Consider the following 14,948-nt stretch of genomic DNA (forward strand, 5'->3'; position numbering starts at 1 on the left):
TCTTTATTTTTTAGTTCTGTGACACAGTTATTGATCAGCCATCACATTGCTACTTATAATTCAGGCACTGCTGTCTTAAAACTTAGCTGTGGATTGGTTTGTGTGGAAGAAATTTTTGTAGAAGGGTAAGCATGATTTATTTCAGTGAAATGATCTGTCTGCTTGGTCCCACTGCAGGGAAAGGCTGTAAAAGCACAGAGCTTAGTCAGGCTGTCAGCTGCTTCTGGAAAAACTACAGGTTAAAAGCCTTTTTCTTTTGCTCAGGGACTCTCAACTAATAGGAAAAGTCTTAAATGTAATAAAACATGGTGTGTATACGTACATGCATATATTTACATATATATAAAATATAGTTCCTTTTTCTTGTGAGAAAGTTCAGGTAGACCATTTTACCACCTATGAAGCAAAGTCATGAAAGCACACAGTGGGTGTAATCAGGTTTAAAAACTCTTATAAGTGGGTATAAAAACCTCTGTATTAATTTATCTGGAAAATACCATCTTGGCCTTCTTGAGAACCAAAGAAGATGTCTTCAAAAGGGCACCCTTTGGCTGAATACACCTCCAGCAAAAGCAAGGTTATTTAAGGAGTTCCTGTGTCAGGCTGCCTTCCTGACAAGAAAGGTCAGGCTTCTCGTGTCTCCAACAAGCATGGCAGAGACTCTAATCTCAGTCTATCATTATGAGGAAATCAAACTCAATGCCACAGAAACTTTTTTATTGTTGATGAGACTGGTTTAAATAGCATCAGGGCTAAAACCTAAAAATAATGCCCGTTATCTGAAGATTGCCTCTCGAAATAATTCAGCATCTGAGGAACAGGTCTCATATCCCATAGTAGGACAACTGCACATTAGTAGAACACTTTCTGTCCCTAGTGCCATCCCAGAGGAGGTGGCCATTGTAAAGTTTCTCCCGTTTGACTCATCTTCAGTTTGTGCGAGTTTTAAAATTTGATTTTAAGATCAACTTAAGCCCATTTAAGATGAGATTGTCTCTGAAGGAAGATGAATCTTATTTTTTCTCTCCCTTGGCTCTGTGCCCTTTCTTGTGTCAGCACTATAATTTTCATAGCTTTGTGGTCTGATTAAACCTGAGTAAAATTTAGCCACTCAAAAAACCACCAAAGTGGTCTGCCATTGTTTACACAAAGGAGCCAGCAAGAACAAGAACCGTGTGAGCAGAGCTAGGGAAAAGAATGGATTGCTCCTGCCAGAGGTTTTTGCTGGATGTGAACCTGTCCTTGGAAGCTGCATAACCTGCGGCTGTAGTATAGCTCCTAGCCACCTCTGAGGAGACAATTGTTGGACTGTACACCAAAGAACAGCCCTTACTACAGTTCTTCTGCAAATTCTGATTTTTCAGTGACTCCCTGATAGCATCCAGTTTGAAGAAAATGTTAGGAAGGCCTTGGATTTATTAAAGTGCAGATTAGAAACAAGTTTCGAAACTAGTTGCAAAATGGCATTTCTGTCCTGTTTTTAGAACTATGTGTACAGCCTTGGGAAGAAAATGAGCCAACTATAAAAAATATTCTGAATCCCTTAGGACAGTGCAGAAGAAAGAACAGCTCTGCCTTTTACATTAATGTAACCAACCAGGTTCTGCCTTCCTACTCATCGATACCAAAATGAAGTGGAAAAATATTTATCCCTCCCTTCAACCGAATATGGAATTCAAATAAAAACAAAGTAAACCAGCCAGGCAAATAGTACAACTTCCTGCTCCAGTCCCTCTAAAATTCAATTTTACTGACATAAGCTTGGAAAAGATTCAGTGCCCTAAATTACCACTGAGAGTAAATAACAGTTCCATTTGCCATGACAGGAGATTTTGGGTCAGTGTCAGCCTAAGGACAGCAGATGAAGATGAGCCTATCTGTTGGGAGTTTTCCTTTGCTGCTGTAGAAGGTTTTGCATGGACAGGGAGGGACAAAGGAGGCCTGAAGGGGTACTCAGGCCCATGGTGACATCAGAAGCAGAAAGTGCTTTTCCAGCCAGAATTCTGTTCTGTCTCTTTCAGTCCTGACCCTTTCCTCTCCCCTGTGTCCCTTGCCCTTTAGTGCTCACAGTCTGGGAAGTGCCATGGGACTGTCTAAGGAGAGAGAGGGAATGTGGCTGCTGTGCCAAAGGGCAGTGGAGGAGAGTGGTGGGTACTGAGGGAGAAAAGGGAGGATAGAAATCCATGAGAATGAAGAACAAGATCCTCCTGTTGAAGACACAGTTGAAGAGAAAGTACAGAGAGGAACAGACCAGCAAAAGGGTCAGGAATCTGTCTTCTGAGCCACAGCCTTGCAGAAGTGCCACATCCAGCGGGCTCCACAGCCCAATGTTGCTTTTTTTTTCAAATTCTTACTTTCTTGAAAACCTCCTTGAGGTGGATCAAGGATGGATGTTCCCCTAGGACCTTCTCCTAGCCCCTCCAAACCTTTACTCTTTCTTTGAAGACCTTTCAACTCCTTGCCAATGAGCTTGAATGCCCTCAGCCTCTTTTGCTTTCTGAAATTTGACTTATACCTTCTTGTTCTACAAAGTGCCTTTTTCCTTCCTTCCTCCCCCAAATCCTTCTGCCACTACTACAATACTGAATTTTGCCTATCCTTTGGAGAGCACAATTACAACTAGTCAATACAGCTGAACAATCTGCTGTACCTTGGGACCCTTAGATGGTATCACTCACTCTGTCCAACTAGCTCTGCCTGGAAAGAAATGAGAACTCTCTTTCCATTAGCACTGAACACCCTCAGTGACAGCAATACAGGACCTACACTGGGATTTTTATGCATCTTGAATGATTGTTCTGACCTGCAAAATAATCATAATGTCTTCCAGCAACTTACCACCCCTCATTAACTCCTCTCTCTTGGCCTTTATCAATATAACATTTAACTTTTCACTCTGTCCTCACTTTTTCAGTTTTCTCTACAATTAATTTCTTTTTATTGTTTTATTTTTTTCTTTTTTACTGACACAAGATGTGAGGCATAGATGTTTTCAGGAGGTGAATTAGAGGTTTTGGCAGTAGAATGAGGAACTTGCAGGATTTTGGCACCTACAAAAAGAATGGCAAGTGGCTTGGGTTGGTGGGATAGGCATGGCAACTTTCCTTCCTTTTTCCTTCTTTTTCTTTTTTTTTTTTTTTTAGAGTAGCTACATTTGAATTGTTCTCTAAATGTCATGTTTCTAAATATACTGGATTATTATGGTTTAATTTTGCTTTCAATCTATGATTTCCCTAATTTAGATCCAGTGACAAGAATTTAAATATAGAATTATATACACATAAAAATATATATGTTTTACATACATATATATTTAATTCTACTAATCTACATTACCTATACATGTCTACACATACTTTTTTAGGGCTGGGTATTGTCATTTAAGTCATTTCCATGGGCAGGAGTGGGTAATAGTTATACCCAACACAATGCTAAGAATACTTTTGCTGGAATCAAGATCAAGTTTTCTCCATGCAGTGAATACTGCTTTGCCATTCTTTGGGTGACACAAAACTCCATTATGACTTTAGTTGTGCTTACCTTAGGTGTTATGACTATGTCATGATTTATGATCAGGAGGGCCTTGAATGAGTGTGCCAGCTGTTATGGCTGCATTGCCCTACCTGTTTATTTGTATGTCCTTACATGAGATGCCAATTTCTTTGAGGTTAATTGTCTTAGCAGGTGTAACTGTAAAGTTAATTATATGTGAGGCAAGGTAAGCATATTGGCCTCTTTCTCAGTGAGAACAGAAGTGAGACTGAAAGGTCCTTGCTACTATACAAAAATTTCTGTCCGCAGAGGTATAGCTGTTCCTGCAATGTGTCTGCTCTTTCTGCTCCCAAATATTCTCATCATTGTGCCTGAGATGAGATCACAAAAGGGTTAAATGAAATGTTTTCCTAAATTGTTATGGGATTTGCTGATACTTTGTTATTATAAAAATAAAAGGGCTACAGGGGCTGCTGCTTCCTTGACTCTCTAGGAAAAAAATGAATCTGTATGTTAAACTGTGTGTATTCCCACGCTCTGTCCAGAACAACATCTTGAACATTGTTGGTTTTTTTAGGCAAGTGGTACCTTGATTATGTGCAATATTAGAAGTATGCTCAAAGGGGGAGGAGTAATATTAAACCTTCATAATTAAACTTTTCCTGATTTTGGTGAGTTTAACATGGAGTCATCAAAATCCTTCATTCTTTGTTATTGCAATTTTTTCAGGCTGAAAGTTTTGAGTAGGAGCAAAGATAACAATTATGTAAGAGGGAGGGACTTAAAGATGACCACTGCTCATCACTTTACTAATACTTAATGTTAAAAGCTATGAAACATTCTGGCTTCTAAATTTTTGGCATTTTTTCAATTTTTGTTTAGTATTGGATGGTTTACCTCAAATTTTTTTCAGTAATGAAATTGAACTCCGTCCAAAAATGTGAAGTCAGCACAAGTTCTGAGAGCATGTTGCTCTCTGAGTTCTCACACTTTTAAAGCCTTATAGACTCCATATATACTCTCTCCTTGGTGTGCTCCCTACTGCTGAGAATGGGATCACCTACCTTGTGCAGACTGGTTAAATCTGCTGATTTTCCTGCCTATATTTGCCCCTATTCTCCAGCTGTCTGGTGTGTTGAGCTCTTCCCAGACGCAGTGATCACTTGTTTACTGTGCTGGAGTTGAAACTCGTGGCCAGCTGGCAGCTGAGAAGGGAAGAACCACAGCTTCTTGGTGCATTAAATCGTCATATTAGGCTCTAGCTTGGAAAAACTTTTGCTGGCTTTGTTTTCTTTTTCCCTAACAATGACATGACAAATATACTGGGTTTCCATTTGTTGGGGTTTTTTTTGGTCTTCTTTATTTAATTCTGGGATACTAAAAAAAAAAAAAAACCAAAATTAGCTATGAAAAATCTAATCAGCTCTTCTGCTAGGGTAAGACATGTACCTTTTAATTGCAGTGACCTTGTTTGGAATTACTATGCAACCACTAATGAGGGAGTTACCTTAGAAGAAATGGCAACCAAAAAGAATCAGTGTTTTGAGAGTAGGTGTAAGTGAAGAAACACAAATTTGAGACTGACAACTACTTCAACTATTAATCTCCTTCTGGAGGCAAGTGATAGTGATGACAACAGTCTGACAAATTGTGAAGCCCTGTGATGAATTGAGTCAATTATGATCTTTTGTCTGTCTCACCTGCACTCTATCCTCTGTTCTGGTTACCCCTCAGGGGAACTGTTTTTAGTATTGCAGTCCTAAGACAGATCGTAGCTGGGTATAACTTCCATTCCATCTGATTCCATTGCAGGGAAGATGGAGCAGGGCAGAAGAACTTCCTTAAAAAATGGAAGTCTATATCCTTCCATCCCACAAGAGCTATGCACAGGCAGGTAATCCTGATTCTGGAACTGTGCCCTTAATGCATTTCTAAAGCAGTCCTTTTGTAGCTAGCACATGTATGGTTTCCTACTAAGAGAGAGCCTGTATAGGCCTATGCACATTTCCTCGGAAAATATGGAAATTGTTCAGGGATACAGAATTCTGTTTTTTCATGTGTGCTGTATGTGACTCACCAAATTTCTCAATATTTTTTGTACATTAACCCTACTGTGTTTTTTACACAGAATAATCATTGTTGGAATATTTTGTTCAGGTGAACCAGTTTGAGGAGGAGCAGTGAGAAGAAAGCTACCCAGCGGGTATATGGTTGCATGCCCTAAAAGTTATTTATTTCTTCTTCCTCTGGCCAGGTTTTTGATCTTTAGCTATGCCACTCAAATGCCTCCAAGTCTGGCAGATGAGTTCTGAGAGCCCACTGAAGCAATTCAGACAACTGTAGTGAAGGGGTGGCTGACTCCTGAGTCTTGCACTGCGCTGGGCTTTCAGCACAGAGGAAATGCTTCTAAAAGTCCATGTGTTTCTGAAATTTAGGTGATTCCAGGTTAAGAAACAGTTGAGCAGACTTTTGCACAGAATATAGTTTGGGATTTAGCTCACAAATTCTACATGAGCCTATGTCTGACTTTGGAATGCCTACATATGGAGAAAAAGAAAATGAAATGCTGGCTTCACCAGCAGCTGCTGTATACTCAATACTTTTGATCAGACCTCTTTTACTAAGGCTCCTGAACATGCATTTATGAGCCAACCTCTAAAAATCTTGGCTGAAGTTCTTAAAAGGAATTGATCTCTCTTATACTACCCACCATGAGGCCCCCAAACTGCCAAATACTTTAAGAAAGAAAGAGCAGCTGTGCCACACTAGTCATGGGTATGCTAGGCTTGGCACCCTCCTGCAGTGGAAAATAGTGGATGCTTGGGGTAAAGTGTAAGAATAGGACAAGCACAGAATATTTGTCCAGGATCCACTCCAGGTGATTCAGGGATTCCCTGTACCAGAAGTTATATATTTGTATTTAATTGCTGTGAGTAATTTTTTTTTCCATGAACTTTTCCAAACACTTGAATACATGTCATTTTTATCCCCACTGCATCCTGCAGCAAGTAGCTCCAAGGTTTCACTGTGCTCCTCATGAAGAAACACATCTTCCTGTGCTTCTTGGAACCTGCTATTTGCTGGGATCTCTAGAAAGAAACATTGGTTTTTAATTATTTATCTTTTCTTTGCAATTCAGGATTCCAAGGCTTTTTTATTATATGTCACTTTTGACAAGATATCATTGAAACTCAACAGGAGCATGAGCATGTTATTCAGGCATGAGCATGCATTTCAAGCTAGAATTTAACAGTAAACTTGTCTGTAGATTTATAGTCATGTTCTAGAACCTCTTCTGTTCCTATATAAACTCTTCAAACATAATTGAATCCAGCGTAGACATAAAATTATTCAAGCAAGCAAAAAGTCATCTTCCCTTCATATTGCCAAGAGAGATAGACTGAGGTTGCTGCAGGAATCATGAAAAATCCCCTTTGATTATTTTTGAGAGCTGAAAATGCCAGAGTTGAGAATTCCATGAGGTTCTTGAGCAGAGGTGCACGTGTGTGCTCATGTGCTTATGTTCCACATCGACACACAAAACTGCCAAGGCCATCTGTGCTGGAGGAAAGGTGGTGAGTTAAAGTCTAGGCAACACAGAGTGAACCTCAGTGCCCTGGCTTAAAGATGCTGTTGGCTACCATGGAAACCAATTGGAACTACTTACTATGTGAGGGACATGTTATCTGTGGGAACAAAACAGGAGTGACTATTTCTCAATATCACAATTACCTACAATTAATCTTGCATATTAGGATTGTCTTGAGATATTTGCATAAAGCATCATTCACTTTGCTACAAGTCTTATGTGAGTGGGGGCAGCCTGAACTTAGCAAGAGTTCAAAGGTTTGACAGTCAACTTGAGAACCTGTTTTATGATGCATAATTTTAACAGCATTTTGAGTATGGCTCTTCAGTGCAGCTTTCATTTCAGCCTTTAAACATAAACTCTTTGCAGATGGCAGTGTGCATAGAGGAGAAGTGATGGAAAAGTCTGTTATGAGCTGTCACAGCAAACTAAAACTGGCTGTAGTCACACGAGTAGCAGTTAAATTATCCTGCAACATCAGCAGTAGCTTTTAAGTGAAAACATGGTCATGCGTGATGTTTGAGGGCAAATAGAGACAAAAATTTGTATTTCAAGTCATGGCAGAGTCTATGAAGAGAAATGTGGGGGGGTGTGTGTCTCTGTATACAGAACACTAAATTAGGGGACCTTTTAAACATGTCAGTTTTACAGTATTGTGATTTGACAGGCATCAGCAGAGGCATCCCTGACTTACACAGGCCTAAAAAAACAACAGATCTCGGCCTGTGCATCACACAAATGCTCACTAACTTGCTTATGTATATTTATACTCAGATATAATAAACGATATTGGATAAGCTTTTACCACATCACAACATAAAATAATTGTATGCACATAACTGTCATTCATGTTGGTTAGAGGTTGAACCCTGCTGAATTTTCCTTTCATCTGACCAATATAAACATAGAGCATCTGTGAGGTGAGGTGCATTTTAGAAAGTGAGTCAGGACACAGGACGATGCAGCACAATTGAGGGACTTTTTGATATTCCACATCTTTGATCACTGTAGATTTTTAATGCAGTTACTGTACAATACTAGTAAGAAGTAGAGCTAAAGAAAATGCAAATGAGCTCAATAAAGGCTCCAGGGCTTTTTGGGTATGTAAGGATATCCAGCCTGTTTACAGATCACAGTCTGCTAGAATGAAACAAAATCAAACCAAACCCTTGCCCTGAAGATATAATTGGCAACATTAAGAATCTTACAATACCCCAGGGACAGTAGTTGCATCTCCACTTCACCGCATATTATTGTTTAAAATATTATTCAGCTGTTTATTTATCTAGAATTAGCAGATTAGGGAGTAGTGTTTTAGTGGATACCAAACATCTGTGATAGCAGTTTCAGAGTAATAGGCTGAAACAGACACTGTATCATCACTTTGGGGAAGAATTTAAGCAAATACAGTTGTGACTACAATTTCTTATTTTTTCTTTCTTTTCCAGGTCAGCTTTGCTAACAGCTATCTGGGCTCAGACCCCAGCTCTTGAATCTCACATTTTATTAAGTACTCACTTTGCCACTAGTCATTCAGAAACAGCCTTGTGTAAGGTATTAAAGAACAAGTAAGCCAAATCAACATTTCAAGACTCTCATATGGCTTTCATATAGCTGGGCAGAGTGTCTTTTCACAATTGCAAACCTTTCTTCAAGTTGGATGTTAACACTTTCAGAGTAACTTTTAATGCCAAAACAGCGTCCTTCCCTTTCAGTTCAAAGAAAACACAACATCTGTCATAATGTGAAATGTAGATTTAATGCAAGTGTCAAATCAGGCACTTGGTAATGAGGTAAAAACCCTTGAGATTCTAAGTCTCTCTTCCACGCTATCCTATTACAGGGAGGGGAAAGGAAAGAACTGTTTCTTTGGCACTTAGCAGCTTTTCTGTGTCCCTTATCTATCCTTCCCGGACATCTTCTGTAAATTAGTGGATTTTTCCTGGCAGTGACCCTGAGATGGAGGAAGGTGTGATAATGTTTGCTTTGTTGCAAAGTGAAACTGCCGTACAGACTAGCCACAGCCCGGGCTTGCCACGGCACTGCCCAGAGCCCCCAGCCCCGACTGGGGCGGTGACGGCTCCCCAGGGGAAGGGCAGCGCTCCCCAAACTGCGGCCGCATCCCGCAGGACGCTGCGCGGCGGTGGCGGAAGCGGGTGGGAAGCGGGGAAGCAACAGGCTGGTGGCAGCTTCCCGGCCGGGGGGCGGCAGTCGGGGCCGGGGGGCCGAGCGGGGCCGAGCGGGGCCGGAGCTGTCCCAGCAGCGCCGCGGGCGCGGAGCGGCCGCTGCAGCCGCCGAGGGCGGGCGGGCGGGCGGGCAGCGAGCGCCGCTGGGCCACCGAGCCGCACGGGGAGCGGGGGCGGCCAGCCCGCCTCCCGGGAGGCGCGGGCTCCGCGGAAGGACTCGTAGATGTCTGAGTGCAGAAGCAGAAATATTTGCTCTTCGGATATTCCCTCTTCTCCCCGCCTCGCCCCCCAGCCCGGTTTTCCTCTAGCCACTCTCCGCCGTTCTCCCAGGAAGGCTGGAAGCAGCCGCGGGGTAACCGCGGCACGGTAAAGAGCTGGGATTTCGGGATGCAGATGTCACATCGCCAGGCAAACGACTCCCGCAGTAGCACTTTATCAGGATTTCAAACTGCATCATTTATCTCTTTTAGAAAAGCATCTCTCGGAGGAGATTGCCCTCAACAGACCCACCACAAAAACATTTTAGTGTTGCTCTTGTGCTTCTGTGCATCGCACTGCGAAGGGGTCCCAGTGGTCCCTTGGGAATACAGGGAGTTGTGAGAAGTTACACAACTGGCCACCAGACTAATCCACTCCCTCTACCTTCCCGCGAGTACCTCCCCCTTCTGCTCCTTTTTTCAATAGCAGCGCTTTCTCAAAATCTCAGGTTACTTTGCTAAAGAGTTCTCAGCCTTATAGTTTCTGCCCTTGTCTCTGCCTCCAGCTCCTTAAGAGCCACCCAACCCCAGCGATTGGATTGGGCAGCCCGTCTTGACACACCACTGTGCTGAGTGCTTGAGGACGTGTTTCAACAGATGGTTGGGGTTAGTGTGTGTCATCACACTCGAGTGGGGATTAGGGGAGAGAGGCAGCCTTGCTGGAGCTGTGTGGTCTTCCCCAAGTGTGAGCTGCAAGCAAAAGAAGAAATACCTAGCTCTGGGGGAGAAACGGGAAGAATCGTTTCCAGCAGCTCAGAGGGAAAAATAAACCCGCACACTTTGTTCAGGTAAAGTAAAAGGCACCTCATGCTTTTCTCTCTCTCTCTCTCTCTCTCTCTCTCTCTCTCTCTCTCTCTCTCGCTCTCGCTCTCCTTCTCTCTTTTTTTCCTTCACGGTTTTCAGAGGAATGCTAGCACAGCACACTTGTCAAAGCCAGTTGCTGCTGCCTTATCAATGCTGCTATTGTACGGCTGACAGATAACAGCGAGCACAGCCTGATGCTTGGCTGTCTTCATAGAGCTAGCACTCTTAAAGCCGCTAAGGTCACGCTTTCGGAGGTGTAGATTGGGAAATCTCCCCTGGCGCGGTGTGTCCCAGCCCTGCGGGAGCCTGCTCTGCTCCCCCCGCAGGCAGCGCTCTCCGCCGGGCGCACACGTGTGTGCCCGGGGCGGTGCGGGGCAGCGGGGCCGGGCACGGTGCGTGCTCTGTCTGCGGGGGCGAACGCCTCCGTGCTCCGCCAGAGCCGTGGAAACGGCGTGCTCGGGCGGGAGAAGGCACCGCGGCGGAGAATTTCCTAGGTTTTGAGCAGGATGCTTCAGCAGCGTGCAGCCTGTCTGGGGCTCAGCTGGGAGGCAAACCAGAATGTTTTGAAAGCGCGTTGGCGATGTCCGTAAAGTTTGAAGACTCCTTTACGGAGACCTGCCTGGGCTCCTGACAATCGGCATCGAGATGGTTTGGCTTACACATGGGCATAAAGTTAAGAGAAAATCAGGAAAGTAGGGAAAAGCAGGGTGCAATGTAATGCTGCTCTTGCAGCTGCAGCAGAGCAGATGGATGTAATTCATTTGCAGATCTGTTTGTGAAAGTTTTACAAGTCATTGAAAACTAAGTAGCATCACTATAATGGATCATTAAAGACTTGCTATATTTATAGATTCTAAACTAGCAATCTGAAGTGTTAATTAGACGTAGGCAAAGATTTATGTTTAGGAAGGAAGGGGGGCAGAAATATAATTAGAAATTAGTTATGGAAGTACTCTGCTATCATTTTCATTTAATTCCGCTATTAAGTTCATTGATGTCTGGAGCGTGGGAAGCCCAGCAAATTAACTAAATCAGAAATGTTATCACTAATTACAGTATGTTAGCTTATCAAAAAAGATGTTTTCATTGTTTTATTCTAAATTATCTAGATGGAGAAATTAGAGGATGGATTATTTTTCCTTTTATTTGGTTTGGAGTTGTTTAGTTTAAAATTTGCTGTATATATATGCTGCTTTCCTGTGCAGAGTAACAATATTATTTGCTTCTTTTGCACCTTAACAGTTCTTCACAGTAACTGTCACATACCTCTGGTGCTTATGAATTATTGGCCTCCTACTTGTGAAAGAAATCTAACACTGTCCTCACCACTTACAGGTGAGATATTCTATATATAATACTGTATCTAATGTGTTCTGAAATAAGATCTGTTTTGTAGGCTGAGCAAGGGGATTTATAGCTGGTGCTTTGTGATTTTGGTATTCAACAGTGTAACGATGCCCATAAACCCATGTTTCATGTTGCACATATATTTTTGCCTCAAACCAACTTTTTTGTTAACTTTTTTCCTTGAACAGACTATTTGGCCTCTTTATAGGTTGTTCTCAGCTTGTACTTTCAAACACACTCTTTAGTATGAATGTGTCCTCAGAAGTCATCCACAGCAATTTGAAACAGAGAATTAGCTAAATCCCAAAAATCACTGCGCAACCAGACCAAGATTTATGTGAATAAATTTGACCATTTTGGTTTTTTCTCTCAGTATACACTTTCTCATTGTAAAAAGTGATGGAAACTTTTACAAGCTTAAAATGAAAAACAAAACCAAAGGAAAACCTCATTATAGCTCCACGTACAAGTCTTGTATATTGGATTTCTCCTCTTTCTCCCAGTGTGTCCTGTGAGAAGCTCAGTATGCCAGCTTCAGCACACAGAGGTTCAGACTTCAGCAAAGCTGAGGTGCAGCACTGTGAGCTGCAGAGCCTGATGCTGTCACTGCCTAGCTGAAACCTATCCCTCTTTGTGGGTATCACAGATCAGATGATCTACAAGAAACCATATTTTTAAAGAAAGTGCATAGCTAATTACACATGCCCAACTTGTCATTGTTTTACTAGGGGGAAAAAAAACAAACTAGTTTCTCTAGCACTGCCAGAAAATCTTGCTGAGAAACTAGAAACAGCAAATCATGTTTTTCCTTCCTTCATAATGATGGGGCTGTTTAAAAGACAATGCCCACGGGGCAGTCCAGCTTCTTGTCAAAACGTAATCTACTGTTCCAGATGGTAAACATTCAAAGACATATTTATGGTGACTTCTACATACCTTCCTTTGACATTGGCTTTTTTTTTTCCTGAGAGCACTTGTGCTGGGTACACACATGAAGTTCCCATTAGCATCCTAGCAGCTGTAAAAGTGTTCAGAGCTCACAAAGATGTTCCTCACAGTGAGATAAAAATAATCTAAGGAAAAGATCTGAGACAGTACAAGTTCCATGATACGCTCAAGGTAAAAAATTCCAGAGGTACAAAAAAAAAATCCATAAACTCCTGCATGAAAGCTGTAACACATTTTTGTTGCGGCTAATTCATCTTTGCTTGATATGGAATGCTGAACATACCAGGCATGTCTGTACTATCAACTCTGTTTGTGATGTGAGGCAACCTGCACTGCACAAAAGCTGGTGTGTTTCTTTTTCCCCCAGCTAGTGAAAATTAGGTGGGATACACTTATTGTCTTCATTGAGTTTTCAAAGTGTCACCCTGTTTTGTTTTTTTTCTCTCACTGCTCTGAGCAGTTAGGTAGAGCAATGTTTTCCAGCCAGAATGTGTTCTGCCCTGAATTGTCTTAATTATGTGTCAGTTTATTGCTTGTCAGGGGCTTCCTCTTCTTAGCACTTTATAATTGAGGTGGGTGAGCTCATTACGTCACAATATGCAACTTCAGTTTCTGCTTCTTGGCACGTCTCCTTGGCCTTTCATTGATTTTTGTCTCTGTTTCAGAGGAAAAAAATAATTATGATTGGTGTAATTTGCATTGAAAAAAAACCCCTTGGTGAATTTCCAAATGGCATGTAAATGCACCTTCAAAAAGTAGGCTAAATTAGATGTTGTTAGGAAAAAATTGCATGTAGAAATCCAGAAATATCCTAGAGATTGCAAGTAACAGTGTGAAAATTATTTTAACTGCTCTTATTCCAGTCAGGAACTGATAAAAAACAGTTTATGCTGTGATGCTGGGGACAGTGCTCCTAAATGTGCAAGCCATTACAAAAACCATACTCAGTGGACGTTAGACAGCTAAGGAAAAAAATATTTTAAAATATTTGCAAATTCTGTTCTGGCTAGAAACAGTTTATTACAGACAATATTGACAGTTTGCAGGGTTTTTATCTCGCTTTGTTTAACTTATATCCTACACTTGATAATACATACATTTATACATATATATATATATATATATGTAGGACCAAATGTTCATGCAGGATCAGGAGTTTGAGCCCAGTGTAATGCCAGGGCCCATTCTCACACTGATGAGGCAGGACACTTGTTGCAGATGTCATGGGAGTCATGGGTTCCATGATTTCCGTAGCTTTAGAAAGAGCTTTGGGGGATTTGTGTTTGAGTGGGAAGGCAGACTGATGTGATAACAATTGAGAAAGCTCCTTTCTGAGCCCCTTGAGAGCTGCAGTGTTCAACAGAGAACGAGGGTCCCGTGACAACTCTGCGGTGACATAGAAAGAATCCAATTAGTGGCCACTCCTGCTGTTGATACTAGATCTCTCCTAAAACATTTCCACCATTACCACCCCCATTGTAATCCCATCCACGACACTGATAATGGGATCAAGAGTGTCTTTTCAGAATGCCTGTTTAAATTTTAACTGCCATCCTTGGAGATTTTGAGCATATTAAATCAGAGGGCACTGAATGACACAGCTCTCAAGAGAGCTTTGTGACACCCATAAGACACAGTCGTCTTCCTCACACTACAATTTCCTAATGCCTCCATCACAGGTAAAGCTGCATTAAGTGGGCTGCAGGTGAAGTGGGGGGCTGTATGTACATAGTGAATAATCCATTGAGGTGTGGCTGTCCCTGCACTGCAGTTACCTGTAGACCTTGTCCCTGAGCTGTCACATGTGCAGAAAGCAGCAGTCGAAGGCAGTGGGAGGGGGTACAGTCCCCAGCGCTGTGCCCCAGTAGTGGCAGCAAGTCACCCTGCTTCTCCCTTCAACAAGCCTTCAGTCATCACTCTGCCTTCCCAGCTGGATCAGCAGTGTAACATTCTCTCCTGCCCCTCTCAGATTTTTTTCTCATTCACTTTCCTTGCTCCAATGTTAATTCATCATTTCCATATGATCAGAGTGCAGTAAATCCATTGTTATTCTTACCAAGAGGGGCAAGTTCAATGCTGTCATGTGCTTGGAGAAGATGCTGTAAAGTAGAAAGGCTCAAGGTTCTAAGCAATGTCACCTCAGAATGCAGCACAGTAATTATTAAATTAATGGCCAAACCAGACTCTTTTTAGCTGAATTATTTTAGCACATTTCAGTTATGTCAGTAGACTGCTTTTGAGGACCCCTGCAAGATCTTTGTTTAGTGTTGCTTGTTCATACTCAAAAGCTGTTAACTGGTGAGAGTAATTCCATTTTAATTTCAT

At 42.0% G+C, this 14,948-nt stretch overlaps 1 protein-coding gene across 18 annotated transcripts in view; it reads left to right on the top strand.

Annotated features, from left to right (window-relative positions):
* SULF1 (sulfatase 1) overlaps positions 1-14,948 on the top strand; it is a 185,162-nt gene that overhangs the window by 51,838 nt on the left and 118,376 nt on the right. For 8 of the 18 annotated variants that reach the window (XM_059861856.1, XM_059861839.1, XM_059861872.1 and 5 more), the window contains exons 1-2: positions 9,783-10,312; positions 11,571-11,663. The exons of 3 other annotated variants lie outside the window; for them this stretch is intronic. The gene's annotated coding sequence lies outside the window, so the exon portion shown is untranslated. Of the gene's footprint in view, positions 1-9,768; positions 10,313-11,570; positions 11,664-14,948 lie in introns of those variants that run through there. 7 more of the 18 variants (XM_059861863.1, XM_059861915.1, XM_059861961.1 and 4 more) reach the window with 4 other exon arrangements.

Source organism: Haemorhous mexicanus, chromosome 1 (assembly GCF_027477595.1).
Source record: "Haemorhous mexicanus isolate bHaeMex1 chromosome 1, bHaeMex1.pri, whole genome shotgun sequence".
NCBI classification, from domain to species: domain Eukaryota; kingdom Metazoa; phylum Chordata; class Aves; order Passeriformes; family Fringillidae; genus Haemorhous; species Haemorhous mexicanus.